Source organism: Osmerus eperlanus, chromosome 5 (assembly GCF_963692335.1).
Source record: "Osmerus eperlanus chromosome 5, fOsmEpe2.1, whole genome shotgun sequence".
NCBI classification, from domain to species: Eukaryota; Metazoa; Chordata; class Actinopteri; order Osmeriformes; family Osmeridae; genus Osmerus; species Osmerus eperlanus.
In genome coordinates, this window is record NC_085022.1 from 8227612 (window position 1) to 8249840 (window position 22229).

Sequence of the window (22229 nt, forward strand, 5' to 3'; positions counted from 1 at the left end):
TTATTAGTATTTCATATAGCTAGCTTTAGATAAAGTTTATCGTAAGATTATAGCTTGTTTGATTCGAAACGCGGTTAGAGCTAGACTGTAGGTCTAGCTAGTATCTAACATAAGCAACACTTTTACTGAAGCTAGCTAGAGAGCACGTGTATCATAACCAGAAGTCAGTTGGCTTATAGTCTGTCAAATTAGTTCTAATTATTGGTGTTCGTTGGCATACAAAGTAAGTCTTCTATATATAGCTCTTATTAGCCTAGTTAGTAGAGCTAGCAACAATGAATTGCAAATTAAGTGGTCCGAAGCAAGTTAGCTGGTAAATTCACGAAAATCCTGCATTTTTTCATATTTCGACCACCACATATCAATTGTTATTAGTAGTATTTTATATAGCCAGCTTTAGTTAAAGTTTATCATAAGCTTGTTAGATTCTAAATGCAGTTGGAGCTAGACTGTAGGTCTACGTAAGCAACACTTTTACTCTAGCTAGCTGTACATGTATCATAGCCAGAAGATCACCGGATCACTACAAACACAAGGAGTGGAAGAACACAGGACATATTGTACAATAAAATGTTTTATTGAATGCAGTTGGTTGCCTTGTTTATTCTGTTCTATTTACCAAACTCCTTTCTTGTCTTAAATTGAGCAGTTGCTGGTGATAATGGTTAGATTCAACTTGCATCAAGTACTACAAATATAAGTGTTGTTAATGTAGGAGTCAGGTGGCTGAGCGGTGAGGGAGTCGGGCTAGTAATCTGAAGGTTGCCAGTTCGATTCCCAGCCGTGCCAAATGACGTTGTGTCCTTGGGCAAGGCACTTCACCCTACTTGCTTCGGGGAGAATGTCCCTGTACTTATTGTAAGTCGCTCTGGATAAGAGCGTCTGCTAAATGACTAAATGGAAATGTAATGTGGTAGGCTAAATTGTATGTGGGCTGATGAATAAAAAAGACCCATTTACTTCAACCGTCTAAGGTTAAACGTTAAGTGGAACAATATAGCCCTCATTAGGCTACTGTTTGGTATGTACAGTATGGTACAGTACAGTTTGTACAGTATGGTAGCTAGCATAGCCATTTCTAGCTCTGCTTCACAATATTGCGTTATGTATAAGTTCATGTAATACATACATGTTAATAAAGTATCAGACATACATGATACAACACACCAGTAACCAATTGACATTGTGTTAATATACCGAAAATGTCCGTGAATCGAGATGGTGCTGCTGTCTGTCCCCCTGAAAACCATTCAAACAGGTTGACAGCAGTGGGGGTTTTGTTTAACTACAGGGAGCTACCGGAACCACGTGACAAAAAAGCTCTAGATTCTTCCTGTGTTTCACTGGCAGTGAGTGTTCACAATGTTGTATTTCACTCCATTCTACACCAAACACGTCAGGGAGGACTTTTGTAGATACGAGTCTGTTGAAGAAGCCAGAATATCGGATTTCTTTAACCGAGCCTGTTTCATTCATCATTTGCCTGAGAAAACGACTTCCGTTGGCCAGCTTCATTGAAAACCATTCAAACCGGTTGACAGCAGTGTTTTTTTTTGGAACAACAGCGAGCTACATGAACCACGTGATCACGTGTCGGCGAGATCAAAGCGTGTCGCAACTCTCTTTTTCTATGGCTCTGGTTTGGGCTAAGCCCCGAATGTTTACAACGTATGGCTCCGCGCCTGATTAACACTCAGATCGATAAGCAGTCTCAAAAATGGTAGCAATATAAAAAATAATACGATCCTTTTCCGTAATCATGATACCCCCCAAGAAATGTTCGATGCACCCCTAGTCAAAGTAGGCTGCATCCGTGCCAGCTAACATCACAAACCTCACCAAAGAGAAGCAGTTCCAGCCATCACATTAGGGCTGAGTTAATTAAATGTTTGACCAAATTAGCAGGCACATTTTTAAGTTGATAATTCTGTACGGCCCCCGAATGATTTTATAAATATCCAAATGGCACTTGGCAGAAAAAAGGTTCCCCACCCCTGTCCTAAACGATCAAACTATGAACCCAAACAAAGCTAGCAAGTAAAACAACCATGGTACATTTGCTACTTGTTTAATGCTAGGTAGCTCTAACTATGCAGCAAACTAGGCTAGCTACAGTTTCGAAAAGAAGAACTTACGATGTGAAGACCGTCAGAAAAACTTGGAACGCACATACAAAATTACATCAACAATGACATGTAGCTAAAGATAGAATAACCCAACCGTAGGTTAGTACAGTACATTAATTTGAAACGCCGTCAACAGAAGCAAAAACTAGCCTTCAGGGTTATAGCGTGCTCGGCATTTGTTTGACCTCCTTGTCTATTTGTTTGTCTATGGCCGCACTGCAGCTACAATTCACTGAATCTGTCTTACTAATTAAACGTTGCCCTCGAATAAACGCAGCACAACAAATGATCAATTGTGTAATAAACGCTGCAGTGTTTAATCAAAGGACACATTTGGAACTCACTATACTAATTAAAATTACATCAACAATGACATGTAAAAATAGAACAACCCAACCGCACAGTTACGTACAGTATACTAATTTCAAACGCGTCTCACAGAAGCAAGTATAATGTTAAAGGTTTTACGGCTTGCTAGCCTGTAATACTGTCTGTACAAAGAGAAATCCCTAGCTCAGCTAGCCTAGCTATATTAGCTGTTATCCTGTTTACAACAGTATAAGTCTTCAAGTTATCATACGAATACAAACGCTAAAATACATGTTTTGTAGTACCGTTGTAGGCTCTTATTACTCACTGTCAAATGTAACAATGAAAATCTCTGAGGGCTGCAGGAGTCTCGTCAGTCGTTGTCTTCAAGTCTTCTCCAACAATAAAATAAAATGGTCTTCTTCTTGTGCGTCGTACCAAGCTCGCGCGTGTGTCAAGGGGCTCTGGCCCCTTGTGTGTGAGAATTTGGAGCACACACGGGGAGGAGCAGAGGGAGACATTACATTGGAAATTTCGTTAGCAATTAGCCAAGCATGCATGTTTCAAATATTCACAAAAAATCGACTTTCAAAAGACTTTCAAAATCAAATATATAAATATTTTTTGAGTGAGGGATGCTCTGACGATGATGGTTGCCAATTCTGGGGAAGATTGGAAAAAAATTGTAGGAGTAGGCTTTCAAAGGTTTTTGATAAAACCGGAAATGGTGGAAAATCTATATAACCGGAAATTTACGTCATAGTTGAACTCGTCTTGATCCAGGGAATCCAATGGTAGTCATACGGTTCAAAAGTTGCATGTGTAAACACAAGTCAAACTTTGACCCATTGGTGGCGCTAGAGTGCCCAAGTATGGGACATGAAACTTTGTGAATTGGACCAAGGGACTGTCCCTAATGAGTGTGCCAAATTTCACAACTTTCGACCAAGCGCTTCTAGGGCCTGCCATAGACACCCAGTCCTAAGAATAATAATAAATATAGCTGCAAGCAGCAATGGAGGGGCCAAGCAGTCCAGAGCAGGACATGGCCTCCATAGCACTTGTGCAACAATTAAGTCACAACAACCTGTTGCACTCATGCAACACACCAAGTTTGGTTGAAATATATATGTTTGCGTTCAAGAGTACTGAGAGTTCAAAGTTATTTTTCTGGTATAACACTGCAGGCCTCCTCTGCTTCTCATGGGAACGATGGAACCCAAGTTTGGTGACAATCGCGCAAATGGTTGCTGAGATATGCTCTTGCGCCTCGTTTGGCGGCTTCGCCACCGCTTTTGATCGTCTCTACCGAACAAACGTTTTTGAAAATTGAAAATTCATCTGATTGCTTTTGTGAAACTGGGTCTAAAGATCATCTTTGCCAAATTTGGTAAATATTGGACAAAAATTGGGGCGTGCAAAAGGTTTTTACACTTTTCCATGAAATCCAAAATGGCGGCCACGTCCGTTCGAATTTTATGAAAAGTTATTAATAGTCAGGCTTGATATCTCACAAGACATAAACAGACAAAGAAATTACTTTATTAAGGTAAACACTTCAACAGAATTAGCCAAAACACGTTTATGCTTCCGGCCACGCCCCCTTTTAGTCACATGACACAATCTTTGGAAGACATCCTCAGAATAAGGTTCCGAGGCGGCGTACCAAATTTAGTTTCACTGCCTCAAACAACTGCTGAGATATGACTTCACTTCCTGTTTGGCGGCTTTTCTGCTGATTTTGATTGGCTGTCACGGACAAACGGTTGTGGGTATCAAAATGCTCTACCATAACCTTTGTGCGGCTTGGTCTGAAGAGCATATCTGGTAATTTTGAAGAAGATTTGACAAAGATTGTAGGAGGAGTAGGCTTTCAAAGGTTTTTGATAAAACCGGAAATGGCAAAAAATCTATATAACCGGAAATTGACCCCATAGGGTGCGTTGAACTCGCCTTGATCCAGGGAATCCAATGGTACCTCAATTTTGAAAATCAGTCATACGGTTCAAAAGTTGCGTGTGTAAACACAAGTCCAACTTTGACCCGTTGGTGGCGCTAGAGTGCTCCAATGGAAGACATGAAACTTGGTGAATATAAAGAGGGGACTGTGCTTAATGAGTGTGCCAAATTTCACAACTTTTTACCATACGGTTCTAGGGGCTGCCATAGACTCCAATGGCAGAAGAAGTGTAATAATAATAAGAAAAGGTAGAAACACTTAAGTGGCTTCGCCGCTTCGCGGCTTGGCCACCAATAAGAAAAGGTAGAAACACTTAAGTGGCTTCGCCGCTTCGCGGCTTGGCCACCAATAAGAAAAGGTAGAAACACTTAAGTGGCTTCGCCGCTTCGCGGCTTGGCCACCAATAAAACTAACAATAACAATAGGTTTCCTCCTTACGGAGGAATCCTAATAATACCACCAATAACAATAGGGTTCTCCTACCGGAGGAACCCTAATAAAACTAACAATAACAATAGGTTTCCTCCTTACGGAGGAATCCTAATAATACCAACAAACACAATAGGGTCCTCCTGACGGAGGAACCCTAATAATAATAATATATATGTGAGAGAACAAAGGTTGTGCTCTCGCCGAAGGCTTGAGCACACCCAATTATGTCTGTCTTGTGCGTAGTCACTTTACCGTAATACATTTTAGCTATTAGTCTAGCCTACCGTGCTCAACAGTTAACTAGTAGCCTAACTAAACTAGCTAGTTAACTTTCATATGGCCTAACATTGACCGTCTTAAATATGCACATTTCACCGTCAGTTGATTTATCATATCATCAATTTTTCTACATATAAATAACTAATTATATAGCCATGTTGATTCAACAACAATGCATGACCTACCGTTTGCCAAAATCTGAAGGTTTTAGGATTGAATGCAAAATTATGTACGCTAGGTGTGCACCTACTGCAACTTCCTAAAGACTGTTCTCCAGCCCTGTTCCTTTTGAGATACCTGCCTGAAGGTTTTGGCTCCAACACTAATTTAGCACACCTGATTCTAATAATTAGCTGGCTGATCAGGGGGCATGTTCACCAAACATTGTAAGGCTAAAAGTAGTTCCTAACTTGCCGATTTAAGAGAAACTCTTAAAAGTAGTAAGGCTGTGTGTCGGTCTTCATTTTTGGATTCCTACATTTCTGTTCTAAAGTATTTCACAAAGCGTTTTAGCCCCAAAGTCTAAACAAATAAAAAATGTCTGCTGCTGGCAATCCGCTTTGGAACGTAAACATTTTAGAAACATTTGGTGTTAATGAGCTTTTAAAATATATCGCCTTAATCTCAATGATAATAGGATTGTTGTAGAGATAATCATGGATGTAGTTCTTCATAGAAACAGCCCAATAACATCTGAGATCAAGGTTCTGACAACTCTACACCACTTGGCCACATTGTGAAAGTGTTGCTATGCAGCGCAGTCAAACTAGATAAATTCTAGGCAAAAGCTCAAATATCCTCTACAAACCCAAACACATTCTGAACGCAGAGCAAATATTTTGCAAGCCATTTTAGTTCGCTAGCTTACACTTTTACAGTGACTGACTTAACTACCCAAGCCAACAGCTACCTCCAACACACAAATCTAAATAAACACTACCTCAGCAATACACAAGTAAATAATGCTTTTTCAAACTACGTAAATCCTCGACGGTATCCTTTTTGTCCTGCAGCAAGGCATGCTGGGAACCAATAGCGTCTCCACTACAATGCTGTAGTGTTCTTTTAGTGTTGCACATACCAAGTACATATGGTTAACGTAACAATGATTTTGTTGTCAAAAAAGTTGTAAATTGTTTGTGTATGCATGTTTAAAAGGTATAAATTGTATTTATTACAAATTTATGAATACAAAATTACTTGGCACACTAGGGGATCGAACTTACAACCTTCTGACTTGAATACATGCGTCTTATCTGTTACACCACTGACTTTACGCTCATGTCAGGTTTCCTAAACACATGATGCAAGAAATCCGATGCACTGACTAGCAGCATCTTATCTACAAAGCAAAATAGTTCTGGCTCTTCTTGAGTAGAAATCTCCTCAGAATGAAACATTACCATTATACTGCTAGAAAACTACTGTGGTGTACCTGGATTCCGGTTTCTCTAAACAGAATCAGTATCATGGGATCTCCCAAGTGATCGCGAGACACAGGATTCACTTAAGGTAAAGAAATCAATCTACATGATACCATGTTGTACAATTGTTCTAGTATTAAATCACAAGAGACCCATCTCCTATCAGCCATCAAGGCAGACATGGCAAGGTCAACCCAGCCCTTTCTCTTAGTTTAAGATTTCTCCCCATTCCTTGGTAAAAAATTGGTCTCAGCAACTTTGTGACTAGGTTTCATGGGGGAAACTGGTAGCTAAGAACTTTTACGGCCATTTAGGAGAACTCTTAAGTGGTAAGATGAAACGTTTAGTGAATACAACCCCAGGTAACTAGTGTTGAATCAGGTCAAATACACGTGGTTGACGCAAAGACCGACAGGCAGGAACAGGCCTACATGTAAATCGTTGGGAATTCATAATGGAATACAAAACAAAGAAATATAGTAAAGCCATTAACAGCCTTTGTCAGACTACACGTTATGTCTTTGATTTAGACTTTGCATTCATGTGTAAACAAAACAATACAAAGTGTTGACACAACTTGAATGTAATTTCACTTTTTATTTAAATTTGCAGTAGGATGAGTCTGCATCATAGCAAAAATAGTGAGTAAACACATGAACAAATGTAGAACAGGCAAAACGAATACCATTCATTGAAAAAATTAAACATCCTTAAATGTTTAAGGATGTTTAACCCCACCCCCCCCAACACACACATTGCATTTGAACCTTTCCAGGGGCCTGTTCCATAAAAGCCGCTCAAATAAGTTGGACTTAAAGTCCCAAACCAGACTTGAATTAGCTTAACAAGTCAAGCGGGGCTAAAGCGGTTCCATAAAGGCCAATTTCAGCTCACGCAGTCCTACTAATTCAAGTCAGATTTAAGTAGTCAAGCTAATTGCATGTGCACCCTATTCTTAAGCATCCCGAGAGGTAAAACATGGATCATACAATCCACCACAGCAAAAGCAATGCACACGGCCACGTGACTTCTTCCAGAAAGAACGTTCCCTTTAAGCCTTGTAGCCTACTATGACAGCTCCCTCATCCACCGCTTCATCAAAATGAAACGACACACCATGATTGACGTGAACGATAGGCTATAGGTCGAGGTCCTTTTTTAGACCTTTACTTCGTTGATTAAAAAACAGACACCCTCTAAACACATGTAAATGTACTTTTTTGTCATTGTTTTAAATAAGTAGCCTACTATTAATCAATACATTACCCAGCCTAACTTTAACATGGTTGTGTCGGGAAAATGGAGGCTATAGATGTAGCCTATGGATTTAGGTTTGTTTTGCAATTGTAGACTACTGTTAACAACTATATAGCTACGATAATTATACTCGGATAAATAATTTAGATTGAGATAGGCCTATGCCTAAACATTTGAAATCATAAACTAGGCTAACCAATAGGCTACGTTTAACGTGCCGTGTATCAAATCATTGTTCATCATCGTTTAATGCATTAGGCTAAATGTTGTAGCCTATGTAGGCTATTTAAGTTGATTTTCTATCAATGTTGAACATATTGAACTGATGAGAATAAGAAAATTAGAATATCCGTGGTAAATCATAGTTTTCCCGTTGGGTAAGTGTTACAGGAAGGTCTGGTTAAGCACCAAGTCACGCTAAGCCTGACAGTTAGCCTGCCCCAGACCAGACTAGTTTCGCAGCCTAAGTTGCCATAGTAACCGAGTCGAACTACGTTGAGCTAGCTTTATGGAACCGAATGAACTAGAAATGAGTCCGACTAACTGACATAAGTCTGGCTTATTCGGTAAACTCGCTTTATGGAACAGGCCTCAGATCTTATAAACTAAACATTAAATTATACACCCAGCAAAAAAAAAAAGATCAGATCTCTCTTCCAATTCCCAGCAGAATTATGACTCCAACAATTCAAAATCTGACATCACTTATTGCATCTGTCAAATACTGCTGCACAACCTTCTTTTTTATACTCGTTACAACATCTGCCCTGTTGTGCTCAACTTCATAACAGCCACCACTGATGAAGTGTTGCTCAATGTCCTGCACATCCAAAATGTCAGTGCAAGAGCCTTCACTGTCCAAGTAAACTCTTAAAACGGAATTTGGAATGGTCAAGCTGTGCTCCCCCTTGTCAGTGCAAAATACCAACTCACCACTAAGCTTGGAGACATAACTCCCACCCCTGCGCAGAATCTTGCATTTCTCACATCTATGGTAAGGAACTTTTACATCAAAAGTCAACTGCTGCAAATAACACTTCGGACACTGCCGCTTTTCTTCAATATGAGCCCCTTCGACATCACTGAAGAATTTAGTCACATTCTCACGTGCACTTCCCTCTCCATCTTCCTTGGCTACAACTCCACTGATATCATCCATTTTTTCAATTGCACTAGCTCTCGTGGTAGTCAGAAAGACAGATCCCAAAAACTGCCGTGTCGACAGATTAGTGAACTTATAGGACAAGCCCTCCTGCAAGCGGAATGCTTCCTGTGGCATCACCCACTTCACACTCCTTCACCTCGGCTTGAGAGTTGCGTACAGAAACCATTTCTGTGCCAATCTTAAAGGAGATGACCTTGGCCTCCAACACACAAACCTAAAACATAAAATCATTTAGCAAGCATTCAGTAACCAAACATGCTTGTTTCAGACTTAAAAATGCACACCCTTAAGCCCTTACACCTGTCACATAACGAGCATGCCTCAAGTGAAGCATTGCCAAAATAAACCTGCTTACAATGGAAGTGAATAGAAATCCTTCAATGCAATGTCACCCACTGTAGTATGGAGCCCACAACTTTAAATACTCCACTTTCCTATTAACATCTTGTTGGCAATGTCTTATGGACAATTTGTAGATTTCAAACCTGCAGTTGATAGCCTTTACAAGTAGCGTGGCCCCCAAAAAATCTACATCAACCAAATAGGCCTACTTGCATGCTGTCGCGGGCCCAAAGCCTTTACCTTCACCACATTCAAGGGCGGCAGTTCTGCTGGCCTTCTAGATGGGAACGGAACTTCGGCCACCCGTATTTCAGTGTTCCTGTTGCACTGTACATCAAACGCTGCCGTGCTATTGAAACCTGGAGAGTATAAGCAAAATCCTAATATTTCCGTTGCGTCATTCATTACACGGCGTTCCGGAACACTAGATTTACTGGTTTACAAACATGTTCTATGGGCCATTATAGTGGCATTTGAATTAACCACTTGAACTCAATACATGAAATTCACATTCACAATGTCACATTTCTCGACAAGCTCATTGCTAATAAACAAAACCTATGCCTAACAACGCAGCTTCAAATGGTTGTCGTTATAACAGTAGGCTACCTCAACTAGCACTTGGCCTACTGAGGAGTCAAGTGTTCCGTTTCAATTCATACCGTAGGCGTACTCACGGTTCTCTGTACAAATCACCTAAAACCTTGTGAGGACAACAGAGTCTACCTACCTAAAAGGAAATATGCAACCTGAACTGTAAACAAAAAGACAACTTACTCAGTGCCTTCTTAACATTGCACAGCCTGATTGCATGGCCATTTTTGACCGCTTGACTGAACGTGTCGTGCTTCTCCGGCGAAAACACCACAGTATTGTGGTATTCCTTAGTGATGTGTCGTTCGTGAACGATTCGTTCATTTTGAACGAATCCTTACAAGGACTCGGGAGTAACAAGTCCTCTCAAAGAGTGATTCGTTTATTTTCTCGTGGCCGCGCATCGGGACTGTTGCATAGGCTCGTCCAAGTAAACAGAAATGATTCGTTCATTTCCCGACTCGGTCTTCGGGTACGAGTATTTGGATCATTTTTCACGTGACCTGCATAGGCTCTGTAGTGGTAGCTAGAGGAAACGCTAGAGGGAACGATTCGTTCATTTCCCGACTCGGTCTTTCTACGAGTCTTTGGATCATTTTTCATGTGACCTGCATAGGCTCTGTAGTGGTAGCTAGAGGAAACGAACGATTCGTTCATTTCCCGACTCGGTCTTTCTACGAGTCTTTGGATCATTTTTCACGTGACCTGCATAGGCTCGGTAGTGGTAGCTAGAGGAAACGAACGATTCGTTCATTTCCCGACTCGGTCTTTCTACGAGTCTTTGGATCATTTTTCACGTGACCTGCATAGGCTCTGTACTGGAGGAAACAAACGATTCGTTCATTTCCCGACTCGGCCTTTCTACGAGTCTTTGGATCCTTTTTTCACGTGACCCGCATTGTATTTTTTAGTAGAGGAAACAGTGTCCTCATTCCCTTTCGCGTGGCCGCTGTTTTAGTAAGACGTGAATGATATTCGCTCCAGTCATCATACTGACTGGTTTTGTTATTTTCACTTTACATTTACACTTACAGTTTAGTGCAGTGTAATTGTTTGCTGTGATAATTAAATGCTAGTGTGATAATAAATGACCAAATCATACAACTGCCATGATACATTATTTTAATATTTTAACTCTTTTAAAATAGTATCTGCTGGTGCACATGTCATGCACTAACCTACATGAGAATATGATACGTGTTTGCAGTGGACGGATAGCCCCCCGTTGAAATGAACGAATGACTCGAAAAAAGATTCGTTCATTTTACTGAACGAGATTCAAAGAACCGAATCTGTAAAATGATCCGAACTTCCCATCACTAGTATTCCTCCCTTCCACTCTGAAAAACCGCGTTAAAGTACTTCGTGTTCCGAGCGGAGGTTTTCAGTGGAGAGACCGAATGAAGGAATCCTTCTATCTCCTCTGGAGTCGCTTCACCAACCTTCATTCTCTTGCTTGGTTCCATGTTCTGATCGCGTATGACCTACTGCAACTTCCTAAAGACTGTTCTCCGCCCTGTTCCTTTTGAGATACCTGCCTGAAGGTTTTGGCTCCAACACTAATTTAGCACACCTGATTCTAATAATTAGCTGGCTGATCAGGGGGCGTGTTCACCAAACATTGTAAGGCTAAAAGTAGTTCCTAACTTGCCGATTTAGGAGAAACTCTTAAAAGTAGTAAGGCTGCGTGTCGGTCTTCCTTATTGGATTCCTACATTTCTGTTTGGAAGTATTTCACAAAGCGTTTTAGACCCAAAACCTAAACAAATCAAAAATGTCTGCTGCTGGCAATCCGCTTTGGAACGTAAACATTTTAGAAACATTTGGTGTTAATGAGCTTTTAAAATATATCGCCTTAATCTCAATGATAATAGGATTGTTGTAGAGATAATCATGGATGTAGTTCTTCATAGAAACAGCCCAATAACACCTGAGATCAAGGTTCTGACAACTCTACACCACATTGAGAAAGTGTTGCTATGCAGCGCAGTCAAACTAGGTATAGGCTAGGCAATAGCTCAGCCAACAAATATCCTCTACAAACCCCAACACATTCTGAACGCAGAGCAAATATTTTGCAATCCATTTAGTTCGCTAGCTTACACTTTTAGAGTGACTGACTTAACTACCCAAGCCAACAGCTACCTCCAACACAAAATCTAAATAAACACTACCTCAGCAATACACAATTAAATAATGCTTTTTCAAACTACATAAATTCCCGACGGTATCCTTTTTGTCCTGCAGCAAGGCATGCTGGGAACCAATAGCGTCTCCACTACAATGCTGTAGTGTTCTTTTAGTGTTGCACATACCAAGTACATATGGTTAACATAACAATGATTTTGTTGTCAAAAAAGTTGTAAATTGTTTGTGTATGCATGTTTAAAAGGTATAAATTGTATTTATTACACATTTATGAATACAAAATCATGTGGCACACTAGGGGATAGAACCTACAACCTTCTGACTTGAATACATGCGTCTTATCCATTACACCACTGACTGTACTCTGTAATGTCAGGTTTCCTAAACACATGATGCAAGAAAGCAAAATAGTTCTGTCTCTTCTTGAGTAGAAATCCCCTCAGAATGAAACATCACCATTATGATTATACTGCTAAACCGCTACTGTGATGTACCTGGATTCCTGTTTCATTAAACAGATAATCAGTATCATGACAGACTTGAAGGCTGTGGCTGGATTTGAACCTATGACCTTGCACTTCACAGGAGACCATCTTATCCCAGTGAGCTATTGTCAGTGCTGTGACTTCTAGAAGATAATCTGTGTCAAAGATGGTGAAGATTGGACAAACTTTGAAAGGAGGGGTAGCAGAAAAACTTTTTTTAATTACTTCAAAATGGCAGCTGCATCAATTTGGCTGGTATCCCAAGTTAACACGTGTCAGACATCACTTATTTAAGGTAAACAAATCAACAGTTATTGCCAAAACGCATGTTTGCTTTCTGTGGCCCCTCCCAGTGGTCACATGACACCAAATTGTTTGGACATCCTCAGAAGAGGGTCCCGAGTCACTGTACCAAGTTTGATGTCAATGCAGCAAGGATTCCCTGAGATATGACCTCAGTTCCTTTTTGACTGCTTTGTTGCCATCTTTGATTTGCTGTAACTGACAAACGATTTGAAGAAGCCAAAATCTATTCGATAACTTTTGTGGGGCTTGGTCTGGAGATCATGTGTGCAAAATCTGGGGATGATTGAACACAATTTGTGACCTGTGAAACATTTCGAAGCTTTTTGATAAGACCGGAAATTGCGGAAAATCCAAATGACCGGAAATGACGCAATTGACTGCGTTTAACTCGTCTTGATCCAGGGAATCCAAAGGTACCTCATTTTTTAAAATAGGACATACGATTTAAAAGTTACATATGTAAACACACCTCCAACTTTGCCCCATTGGTGGCGATATAGTGCTTGAGACACTGGCATGACACTTGGTGACAAGAGCCACTGTACTGTCCCCAACCACTGTGCCAAATTTCAAAACTTTCCCACAAGCGGTTCTATGGGCTGCCATAGACTCCCATGGAAGAATAAGTATAACTAGGGTACAATTTCTGGGGAAATTGTAGGGTGTGCTTGCTTGCGTCGGTTGCACAGGGGTCCGTTTTTGAATGACATTTTTACAACTGATATTTCTGTATATTTTATATAAAAATGCATACTTATTATTTATAAAGATGACATAGATTTAAAAGCATTTTTTTTTGCTGCTCATTTACAACAGAAAATACGAGTGAAGTGTAGAATGAAATAGATGTCTTCTCATTTCCCCTGCAAGAGGCAGCCTCATCGTTGAAACAAAACGAATAAATTGGGCAGACCGGTGTAAAAATTGACCTAATCTCTATGATTTAAACGTCATTTTAAGTTTTTCCCTTCTCATGATATTTTCAGGCATTTAGCCTACTCATTGCATTCATTCATTAATAAAGAACCCCCTTAGAAGATTATTCTACGACGTTACCCGGCAGTAGAAGATGGAATCGCGATTCAAACAGTACCATCTGCTAACTGAAAATATGCCCCCCAAAACGTAAATAAGCTTGACATTTATTTAGTGGAAAATCGCTCTGGAAACTCTGCTCTCCATTCTCGATATAATAATCAATCTGGGCCAAAGAAACATTGCATTACGTGGCAATTGGAATGGTGAATTTGAAGATGGAAATTTCACACATTTCCTTTCTTGGAAATCAGAATTTGACTCTAACCTAAAAAATCACTTTGAGACGGCATCAAAACGTGAAAAGTATGCGTCACCAAGAATTCAAAATGAATTAATAGCTTGCTATGAAGATGAGCTTAGAGAACAGATAGTCAAGAAAATACAGAAGGCTAAATTCTTTACAGTGCTTGCCGACGAAACAATGGATGTGAGTGGGATAGAGCAACTCTCTATCTGTATACGTTATATTACCACTACCAATGGAACTGAAATTTGTGAAGACTTTTTAGGGTTCTGTCCTCTCAAGCACCTGGATGCTGCATCCATTATAGAAGCCATCCTCTTTCAGTTGGAGAAGTGGGGTCTCCAAGCTACATTTCTTCGTGGCCAAGGCTTTGATGGAGCAGCCACAATGAGCGGGCATGTAAGTGGAGTCCAACAGAGAATAACAGAGCTTTATCCAAAGGCACTGTTCACACATTGCAGGAGCCACGCCCTGAATCTTTTAGTTGTCCATGGGTGCTCAGATATCCCTTTGGCAGGGCTCGACAATAACGATGGCCCGGGGCCAGTAAAAAGTAACATCGGGACAGTTCAACTAGCAACTCACTGGCCCGATTGGGCCACTGCAAATTATTGATTGAAAATAAAATTTGCATTGTAAAAGTTAACATCCTTCATGTTTTGCTATCTGCTAAATGCATAAATAACTTTGCAGCTCGTGGGGCGCACAGTTGGCAAATCAAGAGTTGAGTAGTGAGTAACGAGTGGTTGTCAAATTGTAATTCTCTAATCTCGATAAAACAACAACTGGCGCGAGACTGGCGCGAGACAACAAAGTGAAGATGGCAGCAAAGTAGAGCTACGAGCTCAAACGGAAGCAACTTTTTTATGGAACTAAGATGCACTGTGTCGTCTGTCGAATGTTCCCGTCTAAAGCAGACAAATGTGGATCGTTTTACACAGGCACCGACAATTTTCAAAAACAATCTCTGACCAGCCATGCTAGCAGACAGCACCTGGTTTGCGTGACAGCTAAGCGGATGGTTGACAATCCATCTTCCAGGCCATTGACCATGCTGGTCAGGAATTTAAATGCAGATGCCCATCGTGTTATTGCACGACTTATAACAACGGCATATCACGTTATTAAGATGGGCCAGCCGTTCGCCTCGTTCCCCCGGGATATTGAACTGCAGCAAAAGAATGCTGTCGACCTACTTAGTATCATACTGATGAAATGCTATGGAAGCTTTTGTATATTAGCATTGAGGGACCAGAGGTTTCAGTTTCAGCCAGACAGAGTTGTGCAGAGATGGCTGTCAGCAGGGAAGACAGCACGTCATGTTTGAGGTTAAAAGTCAATTGTTTTGCTGACTATTACCTTTTTATTTTTTATCACTAGAAATGTGATTTCATTTTTGTTCTTTTTATATCCAGGATGTGTTTAATAAATGGTTAAACATGTTAGCAGAATAACATAACTTATAAGTCTTTGTCTTTGTTGTAACAATGATAAATTACAACTTTTGGAGGGGGGGCCAGAAAAATTGTCTTGGGGCCAGTAAGTGGCAAAAAATGTTAATGTTGAGCCCTGCCTTTGGTGAGGAATACAATGGCACTATTGAGAAGGTTGCCGTTTTCTTTTCAACATTGGCGATCAGGAAAAACATGCTGCAAATCCAAGGTGTGTCTGCAGAAGGAAGTAAGGTGTCTGACGGAAACAATGTGGGAAAAAAAACAAGAAGCATCCCACAAATGTCAGACACTAGATGGGGGTCAAGAGGCAAGACAGTTGGTGCATTTGTTGAGAATCTTGGTGCTGTCCACTCTGCATTGAAAGAAATAGAGTCAGGAACATCACAGAGTTCTGAAAAAGCCAGCAGGTTGCGGCACAGCATCGAGTCATTTGACACAATTGTCACCTCATTGACAATTGTGTCATGACAAACAAAGTCCTTGGATACTTACAGCCATTGACAAAGCAAAATTGACTTAATGAATGCCCACCAAGAGGCAAAAGAGGTGACTCAGTGCATCGCCAGCCTACGATATGAGGAGAGATTCAGTTCAATATATGAACAATCAAAAGAACTAGTTAACTCCATTGAAGTTGTCCCCGTGAAGAAGAGGGTGACAGTGAGACAACAGCATAGAGGAAACACACCCTCCCAGTCAACTCAAGAGCACTACAGGTTGAACTTGTTCTATCCCTTCATTGATCACATAACCAGCTGAAGACAAAGTTTGCTGACAGAAGTGAACCAGCTCTGCTCGCATCTTACTTGGTGCCCAACCGACTGTCAAGGCTGACAATGGAGAGGGAAGAGCAACTGATATCTTGGTACAAAGACAACCTGCCTCATCCAGAAACCATCGAGCAAGAACTTCACAGATGGAAACATAGGTTTCAAAGCCAAAACGAGGATGCATTGCCTGCAACAGCACAGGACACTTTACAGAAAATAGAGATGAAGTATTATCCCATCTCCTTGCATTTTAACTTTGTTTCTCACATTACCTGTGACCACCTGTTCTTGTGAGAGATCTTTCTCTGCTTTACGGAGGCTCAAAACATGGCTTCGCTCGAGCATGTCTGCTGAGTGGCTGACTGGCCTTGCCATGATGCATGTCCACAGACATATAAAGGTGGATCCAGAAAGAGTCCTCACAGAGGACTCTTTCCTCTGTGCCCTGGCTTTTGACCAAGAAGTAGGCCTGATTTTCATACTGTTACAGACTGCTTAATGGTTTTTACATGTATGTAATGCAAAAGCAGTTTTAAATTAGAAACCAAATATTTTAATGTTTTGGGGATTTGTGTAGTGTTCTAAAGAACTGACCTAAATAGGTATCACACACAGTTAACTGTTGTCTTTCATTTCAGTGAGTCAGGACCAGGGACAGCCCCCTCACTGTGGTGGATCGTCACTTCACGGAACCAACCTGTGTCAAAGTGTCTAAAAACATTTGTATGAGCACACATGAAGCAGACCTACAAATAGCCTTAACATGTAGCCTAAAGACTGCAGAGGGAGACCTGCGCCATCTTAAAATGGACTACAATAACTTCTGTGTACTTTTTGTATATATTATCCCTCTGTCCCAGGACAGTTAATTTTCTTTTTATTCCTAATCCATGACTTAATTAATAAAATTCATTCTCCAGTTTTGAAATGGGATTAATTTGCTAATCATTTAGGATGACGGTGATGTTCTTTGATAAAAAATAAACCTATTCAAAAGTCATAATGATGATGTTTTTGCTCCTTAACCCTTGTGTTATCTTCGGGTCATTCTGACCCATCAGTCATTGTGACCCACCGTCGTATTGCGACAAATTTACCGCATACAAAGACAAAGTGAAGCATTTTCTTTTAACAGCTAGGCTGTCTCAGACCCCCCACATTGCAAAGGTTAAAAGAAAATTATTTTAATTTGTTTTTGTATTGGGTAAAATTGGGTAAACACAACGATGGTTCGTTATGAACCTTTGGGTCATGTGACCCGAAGGCAGCACGAGGGTTAAGACTCTGAAAATGGCCAGATTTAAATAATGTAATTTAAAAAGAATTCCGGGGGAGCATGCCCCCGAACCCGCCTAGAAGTTCTGACTCATGACCTCAGTATTTTTTGCGCACAGGCCCACTTGATCAGACAACGTGGAGGGTTGGAGGCGTACTATCCATATGATGACAAGTGCTAGTTGGTTGTCGTTTGGTGGTGAGTTGCCATGGCGTGACATATTGCTGCTGTGCCCATGAGACTGGTTGGTTTGAAAGGCTGTTGAGTGGCTGGTGGGTTTTGTGGCGTGACACCTTGGCTTAATAGGGAGTCACCCTCTATTAGGGCCCTCTGTCTCATATCACCAAGATGTCATTAGAAAATACACCAGAGTTAGGTCTGTCAGTGCCGCACAGGCCCACTTGATCAGACAACGTGAAATGGAGGGATGGAGGCGTACTATCCATATGATGACAAGTGTTGGTTGGTCTGTCAGTGCCGCACAGGGCCACTTGATCAGACAACGTGGAGGGTTGGAGGCGTACTATCCATATGATGACAAGTGTTGGTTGGTCTGTCAGTGCCGCACAGGCCCACTTGATCAGACAACGTGGAGGGTTGGAGGCATACTATCCATATGATGACAAGTGTTGGTTCGTCTGTCAGTGCCGCACAGGCCCACTTGATCAGACAACGTGGAGGGTTGGAGGCGTACTATCCATATGATGACAAGTGTTGGTTGGTCTGTCAGTGCCGCACAGGGCCACTTGAACAGACAACGTGGAGGGTTGGAGGCGTACTATCCATATGATGACAAGTGTTGGTTGGTCTGTCAGTGCCGCACAGGCCCACTTGATCAGACAACGTGAAATGGAGAGATGGAGGCGTACTATCCAGATGATGACAAGTGCTGGTTGGTTGTCGTTTGGTGGTGAGTTGCCATGGCGTGACATATTGCTGCTGTGCCCATGAGACTGTGTTGGTTTGAAAGGCTGTTGAGTGGCTGGTGGGTTTTGTGGCGTGACACCTTGGCTTAATAAGGAGTCACCCTGTATTAGGGCCCCCTGTCTCATATCACCAAGATGTCATCAAAAAATACACCAGAGTTAGGTCTGTCAGTGCCGCACAGGCCCACTTGATCAGAAAACGTGAAATGGAGGGTTGCAGACGTACTATCCATGTGATGACAAGTGCTGGTTGGTTGTCGTTTGGTGGTGAGTTGCCATGGCGTGACATATTGCTGCTGTGCCCATGAGACTGTGTTGGTTTGAAAGGCTGTTGAGTGGCTGGTGGGTTTTGTGGCGTGACACCTTGGCTTAATAAGGAGTCACCCTGTATTAGGGCCCCCTGTCTCATATCACCAAGATGTCATCAAAAAATACACCAGAGTTAGGTCTGTCAGTGCCGCACAGGCCCACTTGATCAGAAAACGTGAAATGGAGGGTTGCAGACGTACTATCCATGTGATGACAAGTGCTGGTTGGTTGTCATTTGATGGTGAGTTGCTTTGTTTGTCCTTTTTTATGGCGAGATTTATGATGAGATCCTGTGTTGGAAGACTCATTTTTGTTTCAGGTTTTCCTCTACCCTCTCTATGTACACCAAGTTTCCAGCTTCACCTGATGAATTGTCCCAATACCTTTGTCCTGCATTTGGATTGTCCAGCACAAGTCCCAGCGAGTTAATAGCTGTAGCACCATTCTCTGTCTGGGTGACTATTCTCGCAATCTTTCCAAATGTCCCGTTAACAAGCCCGTCTTCCACATCTATGTTTCTGGTGATCATGATACGGGCACCTTCAGCTGCTTGTAGCATGTCAAGCAGATTGTCCTTTTTTCCTTTAAAAGGATGGTGTTGCTTCTTCATCACTCCAGTTTTAGGATCTCTTCTATAGTCCTCTGCATCTATGTTGATGACGTTGGAATGGAGAACAGACACAGTTGCAGCATTATGTCTATCAACTTCTTTGTTGGTGGAAAAGATGTGTAGCACGTCATTAGGGCAGCAGGCGGGGTCAGTCACAGCCTGATGAAGCAGAGCTTTGTCATCGTTGCTCAAGGCGTCTGTCTTCTGCTTCACTCTGATTCTATTCAAAAGCTCAGCGAATGCAACATAATCTCTCTGACGCATAATGTCTGTGAGTGTGATTATTTGAAAGTAGTCTTTCCAGAAGTCATCTGTATCTTCTTCAAACACGCAGAGCGGTTTACTTCTTCCCAGTGGGGGGAGCTGATAAAAGTCTCCTACCGCCAGTACCGACATGCCACCAAACGGTTTCATACTGCCTTTGATTTGCTGTAATCTCCAGTTGACATAGGCAAACAAGGGCTTTGAAATCATTGACACCTCGTCAATAATGATGATCTCGGAGTTTGACAGCTGGGCCCTCACTTCATCTATCCAAGTCCTTGGTACGGTGGCTTTAACCCTTTGACGCGTACGATCACACAGGTGTGATTAGAACGCGTCCTTAGAACGTCCAGTTTTGTTTATAAACGTCACAATAGAGAGTCAAACATTAGCCTACGTGTATATTATAAACATAAGACTCAATTTACTGTATATTTTGAGAAAGTTTACCTTTATTATCTATATGAAAACGTTCAGACAATATAGTTTAGCTAACGTTAGCTAACAGCTAACCAAAAATAACTCACGCTTTTACTCACGCCACCTAGTAAACCATAATATTATCCGTATTCCTTGACTTGGCTATCACTTTCAACATATTTTACTATTGTACAACCAACCATAGATCGAAAATAATAGATATACCTTCACAAATATGCATCTAAAACATCCGACATTCGTCTGTCTTTCGTCTCTTATTTACTTGCGGCCATCTTTGATTTTTTTGTGTTCCGGCAACAAAGATGAACTTTGATGATGTACCACTTGACCCCGTACACCTCAGTATTTTCTCATGAGAAATATCGTTATCTCGTTGACCCTTTGACACCCACAATGCATTGAGTACTGATCAAAACAAAAAACATGGCAGCCTACATAATCGGTTATAGCCAAGTTAGCTTGTCGACAGCTACATACAATCCTATACCATATCTGATCACTGTGGATTCACTTATATTAATATTTCAAATTCGGAATAGTAATGACAGTAATAAGTTATAACCTTAATTCGCAACAACCTATAAAAAACCCACACAAACACATTTCTTAATTTTTACCACAGCATCCTTGAATTCGTTTCAGGCAAACTTTTTCTATGGCTCTGTTTTCAGGTACATGTCCAGGAAAGGGTACAATCACGTCACTCTCACGTTACATATCAAGGAATATCATTAGCACAAACATTGAGCCATAAAACACATCACAACTCAAACATGTACAGCATGTTTGAGTTGTGTGATGTACTGGCTATATTTAGGACCTTTACACAGGATCCACTATGGACATCCAGGATCATGATGGGTTTGGGATATCTGGGTCTGTTGTCTTGACAAGTCAACTGGCATTCATTGTCATCATACACTTACATTACACAATGAAATGAAACAACATTCTTCCAGGACCTAGACAATTACAACAACTAAGTAGAATTAGGTAAATAAAATTGGTCCAACAAGACAAGATGACATTTGTGACAAATTCCCCAAGACACAAAGAGGTGGGGATACTTCAAGTTCCAAGTCTTTTATTGTCAGGTACACAGAACACCACAAGGTCAGACTGGGCACTGAAATTCTTAGGACAAGACAACGCAAAGCAACCTGGCATAACATAGAAGTACACAGAACATAGATTACATCTATGATAAGCTAAAATATAGGGAACCTCCTAAATATACAGATAATATACAATATGTGAATGTAAACATGACATACTAATACCATATGTCTGATGTACAGTCTGATGTACAGGAGCATGTGGGGTGCATGGGTTTGTCCACAATGAGTGTGGCTTTGCGGCTGCAGTGTTAGGTATAGATGTTTGTGAGGGAGGGAAGAGAGACCCCGACTATCTTCTCGGCTGTCCTCACTATCCTCTGCAGAGTTGCGGTTCGAAGCGGTGCAGTTCCCAAACCAGGCCGTGATGCAGCTCCTCGGGATGCTCTCTATAGTCCCTCTATGCAGTGTGGTGAAGATGTGGGATGGGAGATTGGCTTTTAGCCACTGCTGGTACACCAAGGAATTAGGTGCTCAACGGTTTAGTTGATGTTCAGCAGGGATGGGTCGCTTTGTGCTGACCTTACTTGCTCTGCACACCTGAGAGAAGGCCATGTAGTACTATACATGGACAATTTGTACAGCAGTTCAATCCTCTTTCAACATTTTCTGTCTTTTGGAACGGGGCCTGTGCGGGCCAACATTCACATTCACCTGTAAAATTAGAAAGGGAGATGTTCAATAGAAAACGGTCAACAGCAGGCAGTCAAGTGGTATGACAAGAGGTATGTTTCTTACCCTATGAAACGTTACAGTCATACATTACTGTCTTGTCATTTCAATAGGTTGTTATATTGAATAAGTATAATGTCTGGTTTATTCTACATGTCGTCCATCAAGTAGCCATAGCCTAGATTTTCCAAACGAATTACACTTGCCTCATTTTTGCAATACTTGAACTGTGGCCTGACAATAAATGAGGAATAATAAATTTTCCATCAACACGGAAATGAAT